Source organism: Clytia hemisphaerica, unplaced genomic scaffold, assembly GCF_902728285.1.
Source record: "Clytia hemisphaerica strain Z4C2 unplaced genomic scaffold, Clytia hemisphaerica genome assembly, whole genome shotgun sequence".
Lineage (NCBI taxonomy): Eukaryota > Metazoa > Cnidaria > Hydrozoa > Leptothecata > Clytiidae > Clytia > Clytia hemisphaerica.
Window position 1 is genome coordinate 2,262,107 of NW_027103595.1, and position 21,075 is coordinate 2,283,181.

The 21,075-nt window shown below is 38.6% G+C and overlaps 1 long non-coding RNA gene across 1 annotated transcript; it reads right to left on the reverse strand.

Annotated features, from left to right (window-relative positions):
* Positions 1–13,434: 13,434 nt before the first annotated feature.
* Positions 13,435–15,535, reverse strand: LOC136801699 (uncharacterized). The gene is made up of 2 exons (XR_010845904.1): positions 15,424–15,535; positions 13,435–15,281 (listed from the first exon to the last, which is right to left on the reverse strand). It is a non-coding gene; the product is annotated as an uncharacterized lncRNA (long non-coding RNA).
* Between the last annotated feature and the right edge of the window lie 5,540 nt (positions 15,536–21,075).

Here is a 21,075-nt window from a genome sequence, read left to right on the forward strand (position 1 = left end):
TTTATAGTCTTGTCTCTGGTTTACGGTCTGGTCCAACTAAGAATTTTGAGTCTGAATACCCAGGATAGTTTAAACCAAGGACCAAAAATATCCTTTTGGTTTGAAGGCTATGTTATGAACCCCAAATGATGGTACTGAATTTCTGTCATTTTTCCCCATTAGAATACCAAAAAACTGTTGGAAATGTAGCTGTAAGTAGGGTTAGATCTTATCTATATTCTGCAATGGTGTAAGCTTTATCGTATCCATCAGTCAAACCAAATAAAAACATTTTTACACTCCTAAATGCTACTGACACCACTGTTATTATTATTATTTCATTTTACCCAGGCCAAATTGTAGCTTGCGCCAACTATGCTGTTGAGTTATCACTGATGTGGGCCGGCATTCAGCATGGCTACCTCCAATTTTTAGAAGACCGTCTTGCATCTACATGGCTGAATCACGGTATTCTCATCGCCAAACTCTTTGAAACAACGTTGAGATACGTTACTTTCTCATTCATCATCTTCCCAGGAGAATGTTGATGAGATTTTAATAGCAGCCATTAGGGCTCTGTACCATGATTCACCCTTGTATTGCAAGGCGCACACCTAACCAACCGAGCTAATAATGCTAATACCTAACAGTTAGTCACACTAGGAAATTAAGCTTTCAGAAAAAACAACATCAGTCATCCACAGGATGTATTTGCAACAACAAGGATGAGAGTTACCTGAATCAAGTTCGCAAGACAATTAATTAAAACTTGAAAGTTTGAAACAAAATAAAACGTGCAGCAGCGTGCAGCAGCCAAAATCAACCAACCAAAATTTGTGATTCAATTCCCGAGACAACGCTTCGATTCTTAAGGCCTTGTTTATACGCTAAAGTTAAAGCAATTCCGCACATGTAAATGGGTCAGTGTTTGAGGTCCGGCAAAATTTCCGGGAAATAGACTATCTGGCAGTGCGGGGATTTAGGTGGGTTCTGTCTCCCCCGTAGATCTTTTTCTTGGGAAGTTGATCTTCAAATTAGTTCTCAAGGTTGGCTTGGCTCAAATTTTTTCATCTATAGCTCATATTTTAGGCAATTTTTCATAGTTTTTGAGAATGTTAATTTCATTAAAAAGCGCCGGGTTATTTTTTCATGAATCCCTTTAGAAGTTTTGCGGCGCATTTTTTTGCTTGAGAGTCAAGCAAACAATATAGCGCTTTCGCAGCATTAATCTTTGATACGCATTTTGGCGGGACGCTAGTGTGACTAACTGCCTAATACACTGATACCCCAATGCCCATAAAGTTTTGAATAACAAGTTACCGTGAGATTGGGTAACTTGCATCAGTGGAGGCTAACATGCATAGCACTCAAATAAAAGACCTGGCTGGTCATTAAAATACAAAGTTAAATCAAAACAAAAATGGTAGGGTAGAGAGCTGCGAGCAGAGCTGCGTAGTTGTATTTTAATGGCCAGCCAGGTCTTTCATTTGAGGGCTATGCATGTTAGCCTCCACTGATGCAAGTTACCCAATCTCACGGTAGTTGTAGATCAAGAGTAAAAGTTTTATTTCAACGGGCACATGTCTGCCGTCGTAGCCTTGCATATCATGCAAGAGAAATTACCCAGTGTATCGTATAATGGGCTATTCCAAAAATACAAAAATTATACAGGGGTATTGACGAACCTTTTTCACCAACCCCCTTGGAAATTTTGAATAACTAATTATCCACTGGAAATCTGGGGTTGAACCCTCTGGAAGATGCTCATTCCTTTTAAATCATCATGCTAGGTTGGTTAATATTCTTTTATTTAAAAACCATATTATACTCTCTCGTCCATGCCCATGAAGAAGATATCAAGCTTAGAAAAATGAAATGGAATCTGCATGGCCGATGGCCATCCATTTAATTTAATGGATTAAAAATTGAAAAATACTGTCAAACTGTCAGACTACTTTTAATCATATCATGGACCATGGTCATGGAGAAGAAACGCAGTAATACTCCATCGATTTCTAGGATTGAAAATAATCCCCTTAATGGTTAAAACATAAATAAATCTACCAATATCTATAGTTCCTGAACACCAAATCTCCAGATCCAGCCAGATCGCCATTTTGCTCTATCCTGTCGCTGCTTTGTTGTTTTTCTGTCTTTCGGCTTCACGGCAGATTTTCATGATCAAAAAGAATAAAGAACCAATCAAATCGTTTACCGCAGTCTGACGTCACAACCCGCGGGCATGAAGAAGATCTAATGAAACGCGTTTCTTTATTTACTTTTTTGGACAAGCCGTAATTTCCCCGAGAAGGACGGCCATGTACTAGGCTACGTCATATCTTCCTTCGTTTCGAGCGTAAAACTCCTACTCTTCGGGCTATGAGCACTGCTCTTGTTTTGAATATTGAAATTCTCCAGATAAATCGCATGCGCACTGAGGTTTTAATGAAACAATAGAGAGTTTCGAAACCTAAGCCAATCAGCTGTGTTTTAAACATTCTTTTATTTAAAATCTCTATTGATAAACATCTTTTGTGAATGTTGTCTATTATGTTTAAACCTATTAATAAGCAATTCCCGGTGGGGGTCACTAGTGGCCGCCTATAGCAGTGCCTATAGACCAAGAGTAAGGCCTAAAAGCCTGTATCTGTCTATTGTGTAGACTACCATGTACCTGTTGTGTGGCTGGGTGAAAAATAATTGTTTACTTTTTAGGTATTCATCCAATCAGAATTCACGCTCAGAAACTTTCAACCAATCAAAATTCAACCGTGACGCGGGAAATGATCCAATCAGAATCCTGAAGCTAAAGACTTACAGCCAATCAGAATTTGTTAGCGAGCAGTATTCATCCAATTGGAATCGCGTAACACGAAAGCGAAAGTGAAAGTAAAGGCGGAAATATATTCTTTTTTCGACGTGATTTGCATACTCATAGTCTAACTTAATAAAATTTAAGGAAAAGCTGGAAAAGCCTCTCAAAAATATATTCAAAAAGTTATGGTATCATTATCTCACTGGTTTTCACATCTCCTGTTTGTTTGTTTTTTCTCCTAGTTTCTTTCTTATAACGATATATGTCATGATTTCACTAAATAGACCTTTTCTAATAATGTCGCAGACATCTTATTAGATTGTAGGCAAAATATATGGACATACGCAGTGAATAAATCCACAAGGTAACCAATCAGAAATAGCTTGTTTTTTTTTTCATTCAGTTAGGGAAACCATCCAGGATCCTGCCATTCTATAAGCCAGCCAAAACTAAATGACACTTGTAACTTAAGTTTCTTACCATTTTCCATCGAAAACAACCAAAAACATTGCTACTTCCCAAAGCCGGAGACCAAAACAAATTATCTTCCAAGATTATGGCGCCCTTTTGGATCTATTGTTAAGGCCATCTAAAATGGTGGAAAGAGTTGCGGAAAGACAAAGGCGCCCGCTGCTTTGAGGGTGGTAACGCCAAAACGCCCAATATGACAAAGTGAAAATTAATTTCTTAAAGGCCGCTACCCACTCAGCATTTTATGGTCGGCGAACAAGGCGCGCGTCTTAATTATTGCATAAATTACATAAATCAGGCATTCAAAGGCTGTCGCCTTGAGCGCAACAAGAGTTGAAACTTTTCAACTTTTTTCGCTAGGCTGTGCGGCTTCCCTATTGTTCTTTTTTAAATAGCCAATCAGAAGAGACATTTAACTCTCTTGTACCGTGTGCAAAAATACATCAACAATAGAAAAAAGAAAAAATGTGCAGCATATCTCCCCTTTATTTTGGATCAGTGGAATGGGAAAAGCGTTCAGCGACCAAAGCGCCCGAGCTGTGCGCCTTGTCGCCTTGTCGCCTTGAGCGCAACAAGAGTTGAAACTTTTCAACTTTTTTCGCTAGGCTGTGCGGCTTCCCTATTGTTCTTTTTTAAATAGCCAATCAGAAGAGACATTTAACTCTCTTGTACCGTGTGCAAAAATACATCAACAATAGAAAAAAGAAAAAATGTGCAGCATATCTCCCCTTTATTTTGGATCAGTGGAATGGGAAAAGCGTTCAGCGACCAAAGCGCCCGAGCTGTGCGCCTTGTTCGCCGACCATAAAATGCTGAGTGGGTAGCGGCCAGTGAACACTACAAAAGGTTTTTTCTCCGATGATTTTGTCGGAAATAAGCGATCGCCAACAGTGTGTTTGAAACACGCTGACCTAGTTATATTTTTAGCTTTATATATACCAATAATGTTAATGGTGATAAAAGAGAAGTAAAAAAAAAGAAGCGTGTTTCAATGAATATCATTAATTATAAGAATATCTTATGTGCTTACCTTCAGTAAACTTTGAGTGCTTCATTGATAATGAAGAAGGTAAGAAGATAAAAAATGCGCTGGATAATTTTCATTGTAACAGTTCGGTCAATCATCGCTGAAAGTTTGAAAAAGTTTTTCCGACGCAAAAAAAAAACTCAGCCAATTAAATGCACAGTGTGCTTATACTTATTAATTCTGGCGATAATGAAACCCGTAGTTTTTGAGCTGTGAGTGATTGTCCGAAATAAATGAGAGCTGAGTGAATGATGAGACACTTAGTGTTTTAGCGCTAACACTAGATTGTCCGAAATAATATCAAAAGGTAAAGTAGGCTATCCAGGTTGGTCAGAGTAAGTAAACAGAGGCGATTGAGTATTAGCCGAAAGTTGAAATGTATTGAAACTCAACATGTGAACTATTCAAAGTAGATATAAGTTATAAGTCTAACGCAAAATGCTAAGGAGGGAATTGGGGGAACATTGGGGATGTATCAAGGCATGAGTAAGACTGACACACAACTAGCCGGTTACGAAGTAACCCAAATCATCCCCAACGCCATCCCCAAAACCCTGTACATAATGAACACCAAAAAAAAAAAATAATAACTAAAAGAAAAACTAGCTTAGATCATGTCAGGGTCCCACACGGACGTAGTACTGGATACCTTTGCCATAAGTTTTTGGAAGTCAGCAACAAGGTTGTCAGAGACTCGTAAGTAGCGGATGTACTCTCGGGTACCTAATTGCCGTCCCCCCCCGCTAATTAATTTTTCGAAAAATTTCCACCCAGGACATTCTTATTCCAACCCCCCCGCTTATTAATTTTTGGGAAAATGTTTTTGAAAGTTCCCTTTTTTGTATTAATTCTGCTGTATTAGCTTCCTTTTCAAACATTTTCCACCCAGGACATTTTTATTCCAACCCCCCCCCGCTTATTAAATTTTGAGATTTTTTCCAACCCCCCTGCTTATTCCAACCCCCCCGGCTATTAGGTACCCGAGAGTAGCAGTCACTAGACCATCGACCGAGTATTTTGATAAGAGCATCAGAAGCGCCAGCAGACAAAGCAGCAGAAGCACCACCTATTCTAAAGCTGTGGGTGCTAATGTGGTTGACTCCCGGGAGCGCCTGTGAAAGTAGATTGCTAATATGTCGTCGTGTAAGGAATTGTCCTTGGACAGTTCGAAAGAGAGGGAGTGGGTCATTGGGTAGGTAATGCAGGTAAGAGAGCATAGCAGTGACTGGGTCAAGGAGCGCAGGGACTCTACAGATGCGCAAGGTGTGTCCAACTCTAAAAGGATCTGTTTTGCTACCCTTGATGCACAGGAACATGATACTGACCTGTCTGTTGAATGAGATGTCTGATCTCGTTAGATGTAGTGAGCTGTCATAGTGAGTTGTAGATGGAGAGGTGTACTCAGAGACCCGAAGAAGTCCAAAGAATGCTGTAAGAACTGCTGCCATGTACATAAATTTGTCTCTGGTAGGCATTTTTGACTGCCGGATGTGATTGGCGATACGAAACATGTGTTCAACTGTTATTGGAAGCTTTGGTGCCCTGCGACGAGAGTTACCTTGGGCACGGCGGATACCACGTAGTGTGTGAAACAGAAGAGGGTAGGAAGACATTGATGAACTAAAACCAAGCAACGTATTTTGGTGAAGTACTCCACAGACGTAAACCTTGATTGATCCGTGCGCCAGGCCTCGGTTGGCTTCGGCTGTGAAAAAGTAACACAATGAAGATTCACGTACTGGAAAAGCAAGGATGCTAAGAGAACCACAAAAGTTGATGTAGGAGCGAACTCCTGTCATGTAAGTGGCTGATGTGGATTGGGCGACAGACTGTCTTAAGAAGCTGATCAAAGATCTTTCCAACACTGCCAGACTGCCGGTGGGATTGGTGATGGAAGCGGATGTGCGGAAGGGCAAATTGACAAGAAATGATCGACCTGCAACCGAGAAAGAAGATCTGCGTAGACATTATCAACACCTGGAACATGCTTAAAGGAGATGGAAATATTGTGACGAGTGCAGAGAAAGAACATTGAACGCATAAGTGCCGAAATAACCGCATCCTTAGAGGAACCTGATGCCCATATTGTAACAATAGCCTCGTTGTCCGTGAAGACACAGATGGATTTGTGCTGAAGCTGGTTTGACCATGTGCTGTCTATCTATCTATTTGGTTGAGTTGCAGGAGGCTTTAGAGGCCTATTCTCGCAACTATAGACGCTTACTAATGAGCGTCCCGTCAGCACCTTGAACTGACTACCCAATTCCCCTCACATGGCATGGGTTGACCCGGGCGAAGGAACGTTCACTTGCCAAGGGAACTGCCGTAAGTGGGAATCGACCCCTGGCCGCCTGCACAGAAGCCAAGGTCGACTACCACTATACTACGGCACCCTGCTGATAGCTGTGAAGACAGAAAACAACTCAAGGAGAGCGATGTTGATACCTACCGTGTCGTCTGGCCAGGGTTCAGAAATCCATTGATTATGGAAGAAGGCTCCAAGGCCCAGCTTAGAAGCATCAGTGAATAAATTGACAGCAAAAGAAGATGTAGTTGGCTGCTGGAAAAAAGTTGAGTTGCAGGAGGCTTTAGAGGCCTATTCTCGCAACTATAGACGCTTACTAATGAGCGTCCCGTCAGCACCTTGAACTGACTACCCAATTCCCCTCACATGGCATGGGTTGACCCGGGCGAAGGAACGTTCACTTGCCAAGGGAACTGCCGTAAGTGGGAATAGACCCCTGGCCGCCTGCACAGAAGCCAAGGTCGACTACCACTATACTACGGCACCCTGCTGATAGCTGTGAAGACAGAAAACAACTCAAGGAGAGCGATGTTGATACCTACCGTGTCGTCTGGCCAGGGTTCAGAAATCCATTGATTATGGAAGAAGGCTCCAAGGCCCAGCTTAGAAGCATCAGTGAATAAATTGAGAGCAAAAGAAGATGTAGTTGGCTGCTGGAAAAAAGAACATCCGTTCCAAGACTGTAGAAACACAGACCACATGGCAAGATCCTCCCTAACTGAGACCGAGATGTCTATGTGATGATGCAGAGAGCGAACAGAGTGAGCAAGATCAATAAGACGTCTGAGAAAAATTCTTCCGGGCTTAATAACACGACAAGCAAAGGAAAGTGAGCCAATCAATGATAACAGCTCTCGTTTAATGCATTTGCGTCGAGTGGACCAAAGAAGTACTAAGCCGCGCAATTCTGTAAGTTTTCGGTAAAGGAAGTCTCAAAGTAGAAGCCTGAACATCAATTTCGATACCAAGAAAAGTGAGGACTTGAGCTGGGCCTTCCAGCTTGTCCTCCGAAATGGGGACACCAAGCAAGGAGAAAGCTAGGAAAACTTTATCCCTTTTAAGTAAGCAGTCCTGGAGGGAGTGGCCTGCTAATAAAAAATCATCCAGGTAGTGGCAGATACTGGGGATAGAAAACTTATTGACCAGGATCCAAAGCAAAGCGTCAGCGAAGCAAGTGAAAATAAAAGGTGAAGATCTCATGCCAAATGGAAGACACATGTCGAAATAATACTTACCCCTCCATTTGAAGCCCAGCAAGTGCCAGTCATTAGGATGGACAGGGCAAAGTCTAAAAGCGTGCTTGAGATCAACCTTGGCGAGAAAGCAATCTTTGCCAAACAGTCTAACCATCTCCACAGCATCGTCAAAGGAGGTGTAATGGACAGAGCACTCTTCTGCGGGGATACCGTCATTGACGCGTTGAATTCGTTGAATAACTCTTGCAGGCGCGGGCGGAAGCAATGACGATTGTTGCTGGACGACTGGAACATGCAAAGGAGCTTCGAAAAGGCCATTATGGATATTTGACGTGTCTTGCTGATGGACCGGCAGCCGAGGGTCTGGAAAACTCGCATTCAATCCCGACGACGGGTTCGAGTGACGACACGACGACACCAATTGGGCGGCATGACGGAGGCTTCTTTGTTGTTGTTCAGACGTTTCCCTCAACTGGCTCGTAAGTTGAGCGATCAATGGCGCAAGGCTGCCTAGGTGGTTTTCCTGTGATTGCTGGCTTCTTGTCATTATTGGAGGCCTAGTTAGAAGAGGATCCAACATGGTGGCAGGACGACGTAGTGTGACTTGTGCTGGGGTCGCTACAGGGGGTTGGTGGATGGCAGCAAAACGTGGATGTTGCTGTCGGCTGGACATGGTTTGTAAAACGAATGGGTGGTGATGCTCGCCACGAGGTGAAGCTAGGGTGGTGAAAATTCTTGGGTCGTCGAGGGGTGGTCTTACATGGATCTGTTGCATCATCGAGAGAGGAACTGCTGATGTGTCTTCTGCCGCCGGTCTTGGAGTTTGGGTAGGTAAAATTGGATTTGGGGATTCAGTGATGATCGAGCCGCTAGGTCTTGTCATCATTGGATCGTTGAGTAAGAATCCATCGTACGATTGGTAGCCACCTTGGCTAAGGTTACCGAAAGTGTTCAGGTTGATGAGGGGAGAGATTGCAGGATTATGTTGTGGAATTGGATTGCCATCTGGAGCTAGGGTGAAGGTTGCTGTTGATGTTTCTGTCTGTTGTTGGGTTGTAGGAGTTGTGGATGCTGCTGCTGACGTTATTGTGTTAGAGCTTTTCTTTGATTTCTTTTTCTTGGGTGTTGCACTGCCAAGTTTTAAAGATAAGCTTAGGCAGGCAAGAATGATGATATTACAGATTTTCATGGTGGTACAATGTAAAGTGAGGATTGTTACGAATGCTAAACTAAAAGTCTGAATCTGAAAATCTGAGGGACCTGTGCTCAAGGAGGGCCAGAGCTTAAATAAGCCTAAGACCATGTGGGCTGGACTAGGTTCCAGGCTCCTCTAGCTTGTGTACCTAGCTCACTTCTCTCTGACACTATACTTGTGATGTGCATCTAGGCTATAGTAAGTAGAGTGTGATGTGCATCTAGGCTATAGTAAGTAAGAGTGATGTGCATCTAGCCTATAGCAAGTTGAGAGTAGTAGAGAGGTAAGTAGAATGTTGTGGTTTAATTATCTGGGAATTAATCTAAGTTATAAATAACTCCACCTATGTTTGCTACATCGTCTAGGCTAAAAAAAATGCGAAAAGACACGAACGCCATTTTTTAATGAGTGATGTTATGATTTTTTTGATTGCGGCTGCGTACAGGAACTCGCCAAATGTTCCTATTGTCATTGGCTGCTATATTTCAACATTTCTCTATTGCTACTTTGCCTAATAAACAATAGTCAAGAGGATACTGGCTGCGTATAAAATTTATCAAAAAGTTCTGCGCCATCTTAAGTTTATTTATCAAAAAGTTGGGTGAAATAGAAACTCACTTATCCTAGTTAAGGCCCGGGCTCCACTAGCGTACGCTGTGATTGCACTTCTCAGGCAAAATCTTCTATGTTGTTGGTCAAAAGAAAAGTAAAGGAATGCCATTGTGGTTCATTCAGACGTACAGTCGAGAAAAATTAAAATGCGCCTAAATTTCTTTTCAAGTGCATAGTCCTTTTTCATGATGCAATCTTTTCTCCAAGCTGATCGCAGAGCAGACAATGAAGAGACGTGCCTTCAGGAAGCTAGACTTTTTGAGCTAGCGATATACCGTGAGATTGGGTAACTTGATTGCATCAGTGGAGGCTAACATGCATAGCCCTCAAATGAAAGACCTGGCTGGTCATTAAAATACAATTACGCAGATCCGCTTGCAGCTCTACTCTACCATTTTTGTTTTGATTTAACTTTGTATTTTAATGACCAGCCAGGTCTTTCATTTGAGGGCTATGCATGTTAGCCTCCACTGATGCAAGTTACCCAATCTCACGGTACTTTCCCTTTATGGTGTTTCTGTATGACTGTCTGTGTACCTAGTCTAACCACCGTTAAATGCCTTCGGGAAGGTCTCTCCTAACTTAGAAAGCCAGAATTTAGAGCTATTTCACCAAACCACTGGAGCGTAAGTTATTTAGGCTATCACAACTGCATGAAAAAGTTTAACGTGCGCATGTAAAGTTTAACGAGTAAACAAACTTTTTTCAGGTTTTTGAAAAAGATTTACCACACTGAAAAGACGTAAAAACCCTCTAAGTGAGGTAAATTATTTTGAAGACCAAAAGAAAAAGTCAACCACGTTTGGATTCAACTTTACATATGCGTACATTCATTTTTTTGTACTTTGCCGGTTGTTTTACTAAGTTAAGAAGGACTTTCTCGAGTTACGACCATATGATGGTATTTAAAGCTCAAGAAGCCCTATAAACAATAAAGGTAGTTATCAATAAAATGACAGACAAAAATAAATTTGAACAGTTTTTGAGTTTGTTTGAACAAAAATATCAAATGTACATTTGAAAACTTAAGCAAATTTCTTTAAAGATTCTGGAAAAAGAATTGAAATCATTGCTGAAGTGAACTTCTGACTAAATTATAGTAGTTAGTATTCAGTTTCAAAGACAAGAAACAAAATTTGACATACAAAACACTTTTTCTAGTCAATGAATCAGCTCATCATCATCATAACCAGTCTGCCATTTTGTTTGTTTTGATTTGCACAAGTAATATTGTAATTCGTGTTATATCATACACTGTTTTGATTTGCATTTATAACACTCGCTTCAGCTTTTCAAAGCTAAATCAAAGCTAAAATTGTAATATGTAATAATGATAATACCATATAACGTAATATGAAAATATATACTACCGTCCCGGAAAAAAACCGAACATTTACGGAAGAGACTAACTATGAAACTATGAGAGCCTCCTCGTCGCTACGCTCCTGCGGGGGCAATAATACCGAGTTTATGTATTTTCTTTTTGGACGGCGGCGGACGGTGGCGAGCATGGTTGCAAAGTTGATATTCGGTGAAAAACAAATGAAAAAAGTTTTTCGTTTTGATTTAGCTTTTTCTTCTTTTTCAATGAGTTCTTTTTTTGAAACTTCTGCATCCTTTTCTATGTCACACATATCCTGTAACAACACTTCCAGCTCGGCTGGTACAGGATCATTCATACCACTCCCTCTAATTTGACCGTTTTGAGCTTTCTTAAATTCGGTCATTAGCTCCGATAAGCGTTCACGAATATTTCGTTTATTTAAGGGCCTGCCAGTTATTGTTGTCATTTTAACGGATAATTTTTCATAAATATCACCCCTGGCAGGTGTCCCTTTTGATGTACTGAACAACTCCTCCATCATAGCTTCCCGACATAGTTTTATATCCTCTTCTCGTGTAAATTTGGACAGTCTGGGAGTTGATGAAGAAGATTTTTTAGATATTGATGATGATGATGATGATGATACACCCCTGTCTCAGTGACCCGGTGGCTTTTAAAATTTCACCGGGGATAAAAAAATTTCTTTGGAAATCCAGTGGGGATTTTTCAAAGACAGAAAATACCAGTGGGGACACAGAATTTGAATAAAAATTTCAGTGGGAATTTCGAAATTTTCTTTATTATTTCCAAGTTTGTTGAAACAGTACAGTAAGTGTGATAAGCAAGCAACTTTATTTCAATCTTTATTTAATTATATGGATATGCATAATGCATAATAACATTTTTCTTTCCTCCCACCCAGTCTTGATTGGGTCAATGAGGGTCATTAAGTTGAATTACTTATATATCATTTCCTCCCTAAGTTCATTTGGCCAAAATTTCCAAACATAAACCGTTCATCTTGAACGGGTAGAATAGCAACTATGTGCTAACATGACAGCTATTACAAGAAATAGACAAGCTGTATTGGAGTGGCTACTGTCCCATATACTCTCGGGTACCTAATAGCCGGGGGGTTTGGAATAAGCGGGGGGTTGGAAAAAATCTCAAAACTTAATAAGCGGGGGGGGGGGTGGAATAAAAACGTCTTCATGATCTCGGACCTAAATTTTGTATACCATGATTCTAATGAGCAGCCTAGAAAGCTCAATGGTACAAGATCGAGCAATCGACTCTCAATTGAATGTTACCCTTATTTTTTTCGGATTCGATTGTATTTGATTACGTTTACAGGGGGGTTTAGGATTTGAGTGGTGTATCTCTGGTATTATGACGTAACGGCTACATAAGTGTCTAAGGAGGCGCCACCATGGTTGGGGCCGACGGGCCAGAAAATTTTTGAAAATAGGACCCTCTAGATTGGCTAAATATGGCCTCAAATTTCAAATTTTTGACAGTAAAAAGGCAGTTTTTTGGTCGTAATATAGCAAGATTTCAGGGTCTTTTCAGAGTGGAAAAGGAAAATAACGGGTTTCCTAGTAGTTTCAACATTTTTCATGCTCAGGTCTAGAGTTCCTAAGCCAAGTTGCTTTTAGGCCATTGTGAGGCCTGAGCCCTTTAGCACTGCGTTGCTTATAAAATTAAAAACCGTATAGCTAAAAAAGTTATGATAGAAAAAGAAAAGATCTCACAATTTCTTTTAAAATCCATTCACTTTTTGAATAAATAGGTATCTCAACAATAATTATGTACACATTTTCTATTAAAAAACATGAAAATATCACAAGCCTCACAAATTTTGTGTATAATCTATTATATCAAAACCTCTGTGAGAGAAAAAAAGTTATGTTGAAGCTTTTTTGAGTCAAAGTTGTTCATTTGTTTTGAAAAATAAGAATCTATTATCAAGCTTTAATGAAGGTTATGGAAATTTTTCAACAAAATTAAATATGAAATAAAATGTAAAAACTAGAAAAACAGTAATATAATGCCTCTACATTCATTTCTCCTTATGTCACTTTCATTTAAAATTCCAAGAGACACCAGCCAAAACATAAAATAATAGACCTTTTTTCAAAGAGGACGTCCTGTTGAACAATTATGTACAGTAGTCCAGCCATAAAAACAATGATATAGCCATGCATAATTACTGTATCATGCATATTGTAATAATTATGCATGGTTTTATCATTGTTTTTCTGCTGGACTACATAATTATTCAACAGGGTGGCCTCTTTAAAAAAAGGTCTATTCACAATAATTCCAAAAAAAATGAAAAACATTTCTCAGTCAAGCAAATGAATTCTTGGTACTTATTTTAAATCATAGCTTGGGTTTCTTTACTTTGTGTATTCATGATATTCATGATGTAATCTTTTATACGGAAGCACACAAAATAATCCGGAACTGGTGGCAAAATTTGCCACTAGTCTTTTGTTATTTTGCCACTAGTTCCGGGTTATCTCGGGTGCTTCCGTATAAAAGATTACATCATGAATATCATGAATATGCATGTCAGGATGATAGCGGAACAGGAATATAATCCATCAAAAATGAATTTAAAACATATTCCCAAGTTAGTTCAAGAAACGTCGTTTGATGTTTGAGCTCTGAGTTTGGGAAGAAGCACGTCAAATTATCAATATCATTGACCGATTCATAATTTTGATAACAAAAATCACATTCATGGTCTTGAGAAGTCTGTTTACAATCTCTTTGATATCGGAACTATTTGACAGGTTCAGTATCGTATGCAATCAATTCAACAATTTTGTCTTTGTTGGTCACTAGATAGCCTTATCATATGCTTCTGCTGCTGTTGTATTTTGCAGGCCATGGGTCATGCTGTATCATGATGGACAAAATAAAATCCTCCAAAAATTCCTCACAACAAGATTCAAAGCAAATCATTCGCATAATTTTTGAGTTTCTACAATGACAATATTCATTCTCTCCGTTGTATAAATTTCCTCTTATGACTGTTCTTTTTTCTTGAGGTAGAAATAAATCCAGACAAACATGTCCCTCTCAACTCAGCTTCTTGCAAAGTTTTTCTTAGTTTGTTTTCTCTCTGTCTTCCTTTTCATCATAATCACAACAGTTTACAAAACATCAAACTGACACTGTTAAAAATCCATTAAAGTATTCTCAGGGTCAACAGAAGTCTATTTTCAACCCATTTTAATCATCAAAACTCCATAAAACTACATGAAGAGCACAAAGGTTTTCAAAAAAACCACTGTAAACAGTTTTTCGTGTCTCACATTCTAGACAGGCCTGTTCATAACAAAAAAACAGGATTTTCTAGCCTAGCTGAGCGCGTACTACTTAGGTAAAGAAATCTGTCAGTTTGTTTCGCTTAGCTTGCGAGCGTGCAAAATATATTTAAAGGTATTTCAAAATCAAAACAAATATGGTAGACAATCTAAATTGGATGTTAAAAAAAATTGGCTGGCTGGATGAAGTTGCTTGACAATGAACAGTCAGTCTTAAAGATAAAGGTTATCAGTTAAGAGTTAATCAAAGATAGAATAGCAGTTAGCAGTTTTTTAACATAAGTTTTCAAACTAAAGTTTTGTATAAATTCTGTTGATGTTTTTTAGTATAGGCGGGTAGCGGGGTTTTCTCAAAATCTTCAAGTTTCAGTGGGGACCGACAGGGAAATAAAAATTTTGAAGAGCTACTTAGTGGGGATCTAGAAAAATTAAAAGTTTTCAGTGGGGATTCCCCGGAGGCAAATTAAGCCCGTTTTTCTCCCCGGGGACAAGATTTTGGACTTTTTTTTCAGCGGGTGGGGGTGCCCAGCGGGTCTGTGACACGGGGGTGTGATGATGATGATGATGATGCAAGAACAGTAGTAGAACGACACACAGGAACAGTAGTTACGTTTGATGAAATTGATGGAATTAAAACATTAACAGAAGGACAACAAACAGGAACATTGACACCCACATTGGAACTAACGACAACAGGAACAGTGGGACGATTTGTGATGGTCGCAACAGGAGGACGAGACAGGGATGCAACACCAGGTATAGTAAAACGACTAATAGGAACATTAACAGAAGGACGGCAAACAGGAACAGAAGGACGGCAAACAGGAACAGCAGGACGACTTGTAATGGTTGCAACAGGAGGACGAAAAGGAGGACGAGAAACAACAGGAACTGAAATCAATGGACATCTAAACAAAGTTTTTGGTTGCTGACTAGCAACGATAACTTTTTTCTTCTTGGGCGTAGTGGTTATTGCTGTCGATGGATTGACGTTCTCTTTTTGCGAGCTTGGTGTGGTTGTTCTGAAATAGAAAAACAATGAACTAATCAATGGAGGGTAAATAACATTGAAATCAAAACACAAAACAATAATATAGAAATCCAATGGTTCCATCCAGTCAACTGACTGTTGAAATAAAATATAAAAAATATCCATATACTTACATTTTAAAGAGCTGGGAAAAATTTCTTAATGTACAAGTTAAAAGTTTTTTCACAAATCAAAAAAAAATTTTTTTGATGTTTCCAAGAGAATTTTTTTTGTTTATGTTTTTCTTAACACCCAAACCGGTTGCGGACAACACTTCCGCGGTATAAAAAGTTACTTCCACATTAGATCATAACTGACTAAGGAGGACGGTATATCAGGACTTTTACCGTCCTCGATTTTGCAGGTCAGAACTGCGGGTCGCTCCAGCCTGGACAAAATACAGAAATCCGCACAGGCTACCCCGATCCGCCGTCCTCCATCGCCAAAAAGAACAAATACATAAACTCGCTAATGTAGCTAAGGAATTTTAAAACACGGCATTTAAAGTGAAACAAAGATGGGGCAACAAGATGGCGGAGAACAGGAGAAGGAATATTCCACAGGAGAAGTAGTGATTGGAGTTTTTTGTAATTAGACAGCATGACAAACCAGGCGTAGTTAATCGATATAATCGATAATCTTGAGTAATCGATAAATAATCGATAAGTAATCGATGGATTAGATATCGATTAACCGATAAAATCGATAGGTAATCAGACCTTCAAAAAATCTTGAGTATCGATCAGCGATCGATTATTTCCAAGTTATCGATTACTTATCGATCACATATCGACTACATACAACCTATCGATTACTTATCAATCATGTATCGATTGTTAACAATCATCGATTACTTATTGTTCATGCATTGATTACTTATCAATCATTTACTTATCTTCGATCACGTCTCGGTATCGATTAAATATTATATCGATTGTGACCGACTATTGATTACATTACCGACCCTTTTTACGCCGACCCTAATTCCACCAACAAGCCCAAAAATAACGCTAGTAAGGTCCAGCGTAAAAAGGGCCAAGATAAGGTATTTAATGAAGTAAAGAAAATTTCTGGAATTCGCCCAATCTCATACCGATCGTATTACTTTGAATAAACGCCCGCTTTCGAATTGATAATGCTCCTCCAAAAAGGCAAACCATTCAATAACACCGGGTTGGTCTAAAAAGCAGGGTAGCCAATGGGGTAGCCAATTGGGCTAGGTTATGGGGTACCTCTTTTTGCCTAAACTTTTGAAATCTGATACCTGTTTAATGTGGAAATAACTATTACAACATCTTGTTAATGATTCCATTTAATAAAATTTAAGATTCCTTTCGAACTTCAGCCACAATAGCCTTTTTTCCAAAGGTACTGAACTTTGTTACCGTAGGTCGGGGAAACTTCGGAATGAAGGAAACTTCGGACTAAAATCTTTAACAAGTGATTACTTCGCGAGGATTTAACATTTTATCGTACTTTTTTCTTTCACAGTTCGGAAATAAAGTACACTCGACGATACATATCAAGCGACGGAACGCCGAAAGAAGAACGAAGAAGAAATTGAAGAAAACCACGATATTTTACCATCTTCCATTGTAAAGAGATTTGTTGGATATCTAAGGCAGCAACCTCATAATTTTATTGACGTGATGAAAGGAGGAGACATTGAATGTCACGTTAAAAGTTATTTGGGCTAAAAATATGCATTCCTCAATCTTCAATAACCCATCAAAGTTGCTCCATAAATTCGCCGAGAAAGTCGCTGCGAAAATGGCTTTACCGTCAGCCGAGAAAGATCTTCTTTAAACGAATCCCAAGAGAAACATAAAGTGATTTCGAAGCAATTATAAGAACTTTGTTCTGACGTCATCAGACATTGATGATAAACGTGCAGATAATTTGGTGCTCTATTAGTATAAAGTAAGGTAAAGGGAAAACCCTCTTTTTATTAGAAGTCGATGATGGTGGATTTTCTTTATTAGAACATTAGAATATGTCAAACAATTCTTGGAAAATGCTTGCTTGTAAGTCACCATCTGGAGTAGAAAAAGATTCGCATGATTTTGAATGGACAATGACAGAAACATGCCGTGGTTGTGCTTTTACACTGTAGCTATCTTGTTCTGAATTAGGTAATTCATCAACTAAATTAGACAAATTTTCATTCTTTTTTTTCAAATCATAACCAAGCAAAATAATATGACGTTTACCCTTTAGTTTCTTCTTAGCAAATGTAAGATGAATGCCTGAAGATTCAGACACATTCTTTAAAGCCTGGTGAAAAGAAGACTTGTCTATATTCTTCAAATCATAATTTTGGCTATAAGATATAACTAGTGCCTGTATGGATACAGAACCATTTTGTCTGATGACAAGACAATTCTTAAACCAATCAAGAAGATTCTCAAATTGGGATTCCATTGTCTAAAAAGAAATGAATTAAAGAATGTATATAGAAATTGATCGCTGATAAGAATTTTTCAATGAAGTAAAAAAGTATTATAAGTAGATACAAGCTTTTTTTTCATAAGAATAGTGTACTTTGGATGAAAGGAAGCAGTCTTTTCTGTTAACCAAATACAAAATGACTGTATTCTTATCAAATTCTGTGAAACTCACCCTAGAGAGCATTCTTAGGGTATCCTTACAATTTGGCCAATTTCCACCCTGATATTCTTATAGAAGATATTCTTACAAAAAAACAGTGTATCACTTTCAAAGGCCAAAATAAAAAATGTCTTTAATATAAGGGTGAAAAAAGGTTCATTTATGAAATTGTTTAAAGACAAATTATGAACAAATTAGATTTATATTTTTATGCGGATGATAAATATTGCACATAGGCTTTTAAAAAACTTCAGAAGACAACAAAGCAAAAGCATTGGTTTTGACCATAGCCGAAAAGTTAGCTCTCTCTTAAAGAAAACAGAGAAATGAGGTTTCGGGTAGCTTCCAGCAGTCAGAACTTCTAACCTTAAAGATTGCAGATGACTTTGATCCTGACATGGTTGAGAAAAAAGGATTCAACAGAAGTGCAAAATATTTCTTTCTGTTTGAAGATCAAAGAGAAGAAGAAGGCTACGAGTATTCCATGGAGATCGCTCTACACATTGTGTCGTTCAACGAAAACACAGTGTTATTATTATGTTATTATGAGAATTTATTCAGAAAGAAATAAAGCAAAAGCATTAGTTTTAGGTTGCCTCCAGGAGTCAGAAGTTCTAACTTTTATAGATTGGAGTTGACTTTGACCCTGACATAGTTAAGAAAAAAGGATTCAACAGAAGTTCAAAATATTTCTTTCTGTTTGAAAATCAAAGAGACGAAGAAGGCTATGAGTATTCTATGGAGATTGCTCTACACATTGTGACGTTCAACGAAAACACGGTGTTATTATTATGTTATTATGAGAATTTAATCAGAAGGCAATAGAGCAAAAGCACTGGTTTTAGGTTGCCTCCAGGAGTCAAAACTTCTAACTTTTATAGATTGGAGTTGACTTTGACCCTGACATAGTTGAGAAAAAAGGATTCAACAGAAGTTCAAAATATTTCTTTCTGTTTGAAAATCAAAGAGACGAAGAAGGCTATGAGTATTCTATGGAGATTGCTCTACACATTGTGACGTTCAACGAAAACACGGTGTTATTATTATGTTATTATGAGAATTTAATCAGAAGGCAATAGAGCAAAAGCACTGGTTTTAGGTTGCCTCCAGGAGTCAAAACTTCTAACTTTTATAGATTGGAGTTGACTTTGATCCTGACATAGTTGAGAAAAAAGGACTCAACAGAAGTGCAAAATATTTCTTTCTGTTTGAGGATCATAGAGAAGAAGAAGGCTATGAGTATTCCATGGAGATCGCTCTACACATTGTGTCGTTCACCGAAAAACCGGTGTTATTATTATGTTATTATGAGAATTTAATCAGAAGGCAATAAAGCAGAAGCATTCGTTTTTTATCAAGCTTGTTTTCAGGCTTTAACACAAGAAATTAAGTGGTAAAATTGAAAGGTGTAATTCTCATCCATAATCTTGAGAAAATATTTAGCGAGTCTTCACAAAAAGTACCCTGTCAGATTAATCATTTTGAGTACCTAAATTTATGGCATCTCCTGTGGTGTATACTATGCGAAAGGTTCAAAAAGAGCTTTGAAATAGAACTTATTTTTAAATCAAAACAATTTAGATGAATACAAACTGATACAAAAATCAAATAATTGTACTGACATAGGCACCTCCAACTATCCTTTTTAATTTAAACCTTTCAGTTCCGGAGTTTTAACTGCTACTTTCCCGACACTAAAAATGACTACCTAATTTGAGATGAGATAACTTTTAAACCACAAATACTATGTTTCTAAAATTTTCTACCTTTTATTCTGAAGGATTGCAAAAAATAAAATAAAAATGGCGTCATAAGGGTGTCACATAATCAGAAAATACCAAAACATTTTGAGAACAATAAATTTTTTGCTCCTGTATAGTAACTTTTCTATGAAAAATGGTTGCAGACCATTTTCATTTATTTTTCTGATATTTATAAAGTGTAAGTAAAATCTTCTACCTCTTACATTCTTTTTGGATTCAGCCTGAATAAAATAACAAAAAAGTAAAACACAGTAAATATACAAGGGGCCTATGAATAATTAAAACTGGGCTAGAAAAGTTTTGACCTTTAACCTGTTTTGTTTGCCAAAAGCTGGGATGGGGAGTGTCCTGCTAGATAAACCATGGCATAATAGGACTGGTATTTACAAAGAAAAGAGTTTTTAACGATAGAAATAAAACATTTGTGCAATCAACATAGCGTCAGACCCCCCTGCTTGTTTTGGAGGGGGGTTTACACCATTGAGTTTCAAGCCCGAAGGGTCCAGCTTGGGTCAATCTCTAACCTTTCTCAGGCAAACGCCCTGGTGGCTAATAAAAAACTCATAAATCTTTGGGGGACTTAAAACTCTGGATTAATTTTTGCCAGGGACTTAAACCCAGGCTGGCAATTAATCAATAAAGGAAACTTTGTAGCAATGCAGGCAATTTTTTCAAAAGAAAAAAGAAAAAGAATTTCAAAAAAGAAGGTTGTATTGAATCTTTTCCCCTGACTTTTGATAACAAACGTAGTTATTCCAGACAAAAAAAAAATCCTTGAATTCCCCTGACCAGGCTTGTAAACAAGCCTTCAGCCCTACCACTGTGCCACTTGTTGATTTCCTCCGCAGTAAAAATTATCAACTAAATCAGCCAACAGCCAATGCTAGAATTCATCCGATCAACTTTATGCGAGACCCTACCTTTCAAATACACTAGGATTGCTCTAAAAGCCGATCACTTGAATTTGCATGATTGGAGCCTGATCTTAAGATAATCTTGTACCACACAAGAAATCACAAGGGGAGAGGCCATGGCCAGCCTGAAGCCTGTAAACAAGCCTTCAGCCCTACCACTGTGCCACTTGTCGATTTCCTCCGCAGTAAAAATTATCAACTAAATCAGCCAACAGCCAATGCTAGAATTCATCCGATCAACTTTATGCGAGACCCTACCTTACAAATACACTAGGATTGCTCTAAAAGCCGATCACTTGAATTTGCATGATTGGAGCCTGATCTTAAGATAATCTTGTACCACACAAGAAATCACAAGGGGAGAGGCCATGGCCAGCCTGAAGCCTGTAAACAAGCCTTCAGCCCTACCACTGTGCCACTTGTCGATTTCCTCCGCAGTAAAAATTATCAACTAAATCAGCCAACAGCCAATGCTAGAATTCATCCGATCAACTTTATGCGA